We start from the raw sequence: 6,594 nt of genomic DNA, 5'->3' as shown, positions 1-6,594 counted from the left end.
AGGACTGGCGTGATCCGCTGTCTCCTGGGATCGCAGACAGCCAATGGAAGCGCGAGCAGGCGGGTCATGTGGCGCAGCACTTGCGTGTATGACAGATGGGCGTGGCGACCCCGCCTAGTGTTTCGGATTCCTCAGGTCCGGTTAAATACCTTTGTGAGAGCGGCCTGAGAAAGATTGTCCTTATTTGGTGTAGCTGGATCAATGGTGAGGGAACGGCGAACATTCCTTGTGTCGTGTGCGGATGGAGGGCACGGATGGCCGCGGAGTTACAGCGCATTCCTTGCGACGCGTGCGGGATGGAGGACGCGGGTGGTCGCGGAGTCACAGCGCATTCCTTGCGTTGCGTGCGGGATGGAAGACACGGGTGGCCGCGGAGTCACAGCGCATTCCTTGTGTCCTGTGCGGGATGGAAGATGCGGAGTCACAGCGCATTCCTTGCGTCGTGTGCGGGATGGATTACGCAGGTGGTCACGGAGTCACAGCGCATTCCTTGCGTCGTGTGCGGGATAGAGGACTCAGGTGGCCACGGAGTCACAGCGCATTCCATGTGTTGAGTGCGGGATGGAGGACGCGGGTGGCCGCGGAGTCACAGCACATTCCTTGCATCGTGTGCAGCTTGGAGGACATGGGTGGCCACAGAGTCATAGCACATTCCATGTGTCGTGTGCGGGATGGAGGACGCGGGTGGCCACGGAGTCACAGCACATTCCTTCTGTCCTGTGCGGGATGGAGAATATTTCTCCCCCTACACACAAAGTGGCCGAATTGCAGGCCTGGTCGTAAGTGCGACCTTTGCAACCCTGGTAGTTACGCCCATGGCACTAAGTAAATACATACCAAACATGTCAAGTCTTAATATTGTGCACACGTGGAATCGCAAAAAAACTATCGTACCTAGAATTCTCCATAAGCGACACTTTAAGGCCTCGTTCACACCATATGTGCAGAACACTTGATGAACACTGACACACAGATTTCACTTGCAGAGACATCAGTTTCTATCAGTTTTCATGTGCACACCAATGAGCTTCATATGTGTTGCAGAAAAAATCTGCATGTACTACTAGTGTTGTGGTGTGAACAGGGCACATAGAGAACCATTGATTTTGTTGTTGCCTTGCAGAACGCGTGCAGAAAGGCTACCGTCTCTGCAGCATGGTGTGAACAAGCCCTAAGAGCCATTACAGGTGATCAATTCAGAATTATCCCTGACCCATGGCCCTGGAATTATCGCTTTCACTCTGACGTTTGCCACGATACCTCATATGTGTTGCCCATCTGATATTTTAATACATGTGCTCGCCCTATGCTGCACTCTTTATATGAAGAGTTTATAGGGGTAACTTTTACATCACAATGCCTCTTCACATCACAACCCCCCACCTTAAACATCTGTGTCCTCAGCCCCCACCTCACATCACATCACATCACAGTTCCCATCCCCTTCACATCAGTGTCCTCTGTCACCACTTTACATCACAGCCCCTTACCTAAATCACAGCCCCCATTCCTTGCACCCGGTCCCCTTTACAGTCCCCCCCCCTTACTTACATCTCAGTTCCCTTCACAGCCCCACCTTCCTTGTATCCCAGTCCCCTTCACAGCCACCCTTTTTTGCACCCTAGTCCCCTTTACAGCCCCCCCCTTACTTACATCTCAGTCCCCTTCACAGCCCCCCTTACTTGCACTATAGTCACCTTTACAGCCCCCCCTTATTTACATCTCAGCCCCCTTCACAGCCCCCCTTCCTTGCACCCCAGTCCTCACAACCCTCTTCCTTGCTTCCCAGTCCACTTCACAGCCCAAATTCCTTGCACCAAAGTTCTCTTCACAGCTCCTATTTTTGCACCCCAGTCCCTTTTACAACCCCTTCTTACTTACATCTCAGTCCCCTTTCACAGTTCCTCCCTTGCACCCCAATCCTCTTTACAACCCCCTTCCTTGCACCCCAGTCCACTTCACAGCCCTCCTTCCTTGCACCCCAGTCTAGTTTACAAGCTTACTTGCATCTCAGTCCCCTACACAGGCCTCCCCCTTACATACACCCAAGTCCCTTTCACAGCCCCCCTTTCTTGCATCCCAGTCCCCTTTACAGCCCACCTTACATCTCAGCCCCCCCTTCCTTGCACCCCAAACCTCACAACCCCCCTTCCTTGCACCAAAGTCCTCTTCACAGCCCCCCTTTTTTGCACCCCAGTCTCCTTTACAGCCCCTCCTTACTTACATCTCAGTCTCCTTCACATTTCCTCCCTTCCTTGCACCCCAGCCCCCTTTACAACCCCCCTTCCTTGTACTCCAGTCCACTTCACAGCCCCCCTTCCACACACCCAGTGCCCTTTACAGACCCTCCTTACTTGTATCTCAGTTCCCTCTTGCACACCCAGTCCCCTTTAAAACCCCATTCACAGCCCCCCCCCTTCCTTCCTTCCTTGCAGCCAAGTCCCCTTTATATGAATACCACCCTCCCTTACATCCCCCCCACCCCCTGCAATTCACAACCCTCCTTTTCGATCCTACCTTACACAGCAGGCAGAAGGCATGGTGTGCCTGGACAGAGGGCGGGACATGTGAGACATGCTTTTCATGTTAACAGGCAGGTGATTGCTTGCTGGAAATTCCCAGCAACCAATCAGACGCTTGTTAACATGAAAAGTTGGATAGCTCCCGCCCGCTGGCTGGGCATGCCGTGCCTTCTATAAAGATGAATGCGCTGTGGCGGCCGTGATAGCTCAGCAGCAGGGGGAATATATCAGCTGCAGAGGACATCCAGGCTGCTAAGTGTCGGAGCCGCAGTCCGTATAGGATTTTCATACAGTCCGTTTGCGGACCGCCATTTAGTGATGCCTGATCTAGGATGAAGGGTTGAGTGATACAAAAGGTAATAGCAGTGGGGGATGAGCTGATGGAGGAAAAAAAAGGCAGTTTACAAGGTAGAAGCAGGATAGGCTTCTTTAAAGAGAGAGGTTTTCAGGGATCGTCTAAAGGTGGATAGATTAGGAGATAGACAAACAGATTGGGGTAGGGAGTTCCATAGGATGGGAGAAGCTCAGGAAAAGTCCTGGAGGCGAGCATGGGAGGAGGTGACATAGCAACTAGAGAGCAGAAGGTCTTGGGAGGATTGAAGAGAGCGGTTTGGTTGATATTTTGAGACCAGGTTGGTGATGTAGCTGGGGGCAGAGTTGTGGATGGCTTTGTAAGTTGTTAGTATTTTGAATTTTATTAATTGGGCGAGTGGAAGCCAGTGGAGGAATTGGAAGAAAGGAGTAGCAGACAGAGTTACAGACTCCCACCCTGCCCACACATTTACATTAGCTGAGTAGCATCCATCCCCGGCACATACAGTAAGAATCTTGCCGCAAGAGACAGGGATGGTTGCAGCTCAGACTGCGCTCAGTGAACGGCGTTAATTATCTAACTATATGCCACCCACTGTACCCATATGTTGTGCAGTGCCTGAGAGCACAGTGGGCTCCATCCTCCTTGGATGATACACCCGTTCACACCTGTTCACTGCACTTGTTGGGGAAAATACTACTGAAACCTGTCTAATGCATCAGTGCAGATTCTGGTTCCATAGACTTCAATAGCAGCACATAAAAAAAAACGCATAAAAAACATGCAGAAAACACAGATGCAAAAGGTGTGCACCTAGTCTTATGTGCCACATTGTGCTACAGCTGTTCAGCAGCTGCAATCATACAGCCGCAGCTAACATTTGGGTCACCATGCTCCAGAGCCCACTCCTGGGACATTGAGAACTTGGCCATTCAGATCCGTACAACTTGTAGACCTATCATTTGCAGGGAACTTGGAAGAGGGTATATCACTGGAGGTAGTCACAATGTGAACAAGCTATCAGCCCAGTGGTGGTTCTCCAGTACATTTTTTTTTGCAATTCATTCTGTAGCGGTATATGAATATGAAGGTCAATGGAATATAAATTACAGCACATTTAGGCAAAAAACACATATTATATATTATATTCAATGGAACAAGTTTTGTAGCAGTAAAAAATGAATATTTTCTGTGAATAGTTGTCCAGTAATGTTTTCTAAATAGTAACCAACATAGAACAATATATCACAAATCTCAATCTATTTTTTGTTTAAGGTCCATTTACATTTGTTTGCTATATTGCATTATGCGTTGAGTTAAGGCAGCTCCTTAAAATGAATGGGAAGCCTGTGCACCCTAACTTGCCAAAAATCAGCCATGCAACATTTATGCAGGCCATACATGGATCAAAATTCAGCCACTTCAGCAGGGACTGGCCGAATTTTGATCCATGTATGGGCACCCTGGTTGTACACAAGTCGATCTATTGATCAGCCTGTGTACAACCAGTCTGGTTTTCCCCAAATGATTAGTGCCACCGGCTATAGCTAGTGACACTAATCATTCTTTTCTGTGGGAAGGGAAGGCACCCCGGCAGCAGAACACAATAGTGCTGCGGGAGGGATTCCCCCATCAACACTGAATAACGGATGGAAAGAAAATTGTATACTCTATAGCCTGGTTTAGGTTTCTCCCTAGCTTGTGGATAAGGAGGTGCCACTAATCCCCCTGTACGGGGCCGAGGTCAGCAAGGGTGCCCAAGCAGCTGTGTGAATCAGATGTGGACAGGGAGTGTAATTGGCATGGCAGGGGGGACAATTACTGGAACCGATCCCCTGTATTTCTCGCTCTTCAGCAGCTGAAAGCTGGCTTCTTCTCTCCCTCCCGCTGGCTTTCAACTACTGCAGAGAGTGCCATACAGGGGATCAGTTCCAGTAATTGCCCCCCTCTCCACATCAATCACCCTCCCTGTGCACCATAAGCTTCCCCTGCTGCCCAGACCCCCCCTGTGTGCCCCCACAGCGCTGCAGGCTTCCCTCCTCTCCTTTCCACAGGTGGCTGCAAGCACACAACTGGATCCTTCAGAATGGAGAGTGGGGGAAGGGTCTGGTAAATATGTCATATTTATCCGCACCTTCCTTTCCTGAACGAACACAATGAGTGATTGGTACCGTTCACTCACTGTGTTCATTCATAGCTTAAGTATAGTAAACTGTTGTTTTTTTTGGGGGGGGGGGCCTGTCAGGTTGGCTGTATGGGGGGGGCCCTGTCAGGTTGGCTGTATGGGGCCCCATGGTTTCTAACAGCAGCCCTGTGTGCTAGTATGCAGTGCATACTAGCACATTACAGGGGACTTTTTCTTTTTACTTTCTTGCGGTTTATTATCGCTTTGAGGCTAGCCAGTAAACCTGGGGATGAGGGAGCATGATACAAGATAGCTGGCCAAGGGGGCAATTTGTGTGATATTTGTGCTTATCATTTTTAATGACGTGTCACTTTAACCCGAAACTCCTTCACACTCTTTTCAATGGCTTCTTCCAATAGATCAGAGGAGGGTGGAAAGTGATTTGCAGAGAACAAAAAACGCTGCAGGCTATTGTGGAATATCGTGCTATGGAAACAAGATGTTCTGTGATCCTGTCACATGAATCGTCTATTTTCAACATCACAGGGCCATGGGGACTCTGTCTAATTGCATTCTGTTGAAAAATCTGTCTGCATCACATTTTGAGGAAATTACTGAACAGCTTAGTTAAAAAAAAAAACCTTCTCACAACACCGACTGCATACAAAATCAACACCAAGAAGCAGGCAAAATCATCTGGTGAGAGGCTAATGTTACCCGTGTGTAGGAACCCTGCCCACAATATTGTGTCCCTAATTACATTTCATGTATTTTGCAGATTGGCTGTGTCCAGCTCAAGTTTTGTTACATTTTTCTAGGCTCTGCTGGTTTCCCTGAGCTCAATGGGTTGATTGCTTCTGCCTGTTAGGCAGGCCATATATTATGCAATTTTCTTTTCGGGTTGAAGGAAAGAAAATTGCTCGATTTTCCCATCAACACAGTCAGTGTTGTTCAGGGAATCTCTCCTGCTGAGCTATTGTATTGTGAAATTGGAAGCTTTCCCTGCTGGCAGAATAAAATGATCACTGCTGCTGGCTATAGCCGCCAACAGTGACTGAAAAAAAACAAAACAAAAAAACAGTCTGCCCATAGATTAACTGAAATTTGGTCGAATTTCGATCCATCTATGGCTGGCCTTACTTAAGAGGTGCCAGTAATTAGAGTGGGAAGGGCAATCAGTGACTTCTGAACTGAATATATATCTGACCCAACAATCCTTGTGGTCCTTTATGCTTTATGAAGATGATAAATATTTGGTAGACACGTGCATTTCAATACAATTAGTTTTTCCGTCAAAAATTTTGTTTTCGAAGATTCGAATGTATACGAATCTCCGAATGGACATGGTAACAAAAATGTCAACAAATCTGAGAAAAGTTGTAACGAAATACCACATGCATTTGTTTCATTCGGATGATGTCACAGGATGCAATAGCAGCTCAGGCTTATGGGGAAATCAATTCAATTTTCACATTTTTTTGATAATTCTGACCGATAACGAATGGATCTGAATTTTGTTCCATTCGTGAAATCAGATGCACATGTTGATATTATCCAATCAACTCATGTCATTTTTCATGGTGGGTTGGATTAGCCTCCAAAAATAATGAATCCGTCTGGTTCGATAAAATATT

General features: G+C 47.8%; 1 long non-coding RNA gene across 1 annotated transcript; it reads left to right on the top strand.

Annotated features, from left to right (window-relative positions):
* The first annotated feature begins 128 nt into the window (after positions 1-128).
* On the top strand, positions 129-5,737 carry LOC149454487 (uncharacterized). The gene is made up of 2 exons (XR_016314204.1): positions 129-204; positions 5,380-5,737. It is a non-coding gene; the product is annotated as an uncharacterized LOC149454487 (long non-coding RNA).
* Positions 5,738-6,594: the final 857 nt, after the last annotated feature.

This window comes from Staurois parvus, unplaced genomic scaffold (genome assembly GCF_062004578.1).
Source record: "Staurois parvus isolate SC_StPar_1 unplaced genomic scaffold, SC_StPar_1.0 ptg000426l, whole genome shotgun sequence".
NCBI lineage: Eukaryota > Metazoa > Chordata > Amphibia > Anura > Ranidae > Staurois > Staurois parvus.
The sequence above is the reverse complement of the archived record's forward strand: the minus strand, read 5'-3'. Positions and strand labels throughout refer to the sequence as shown.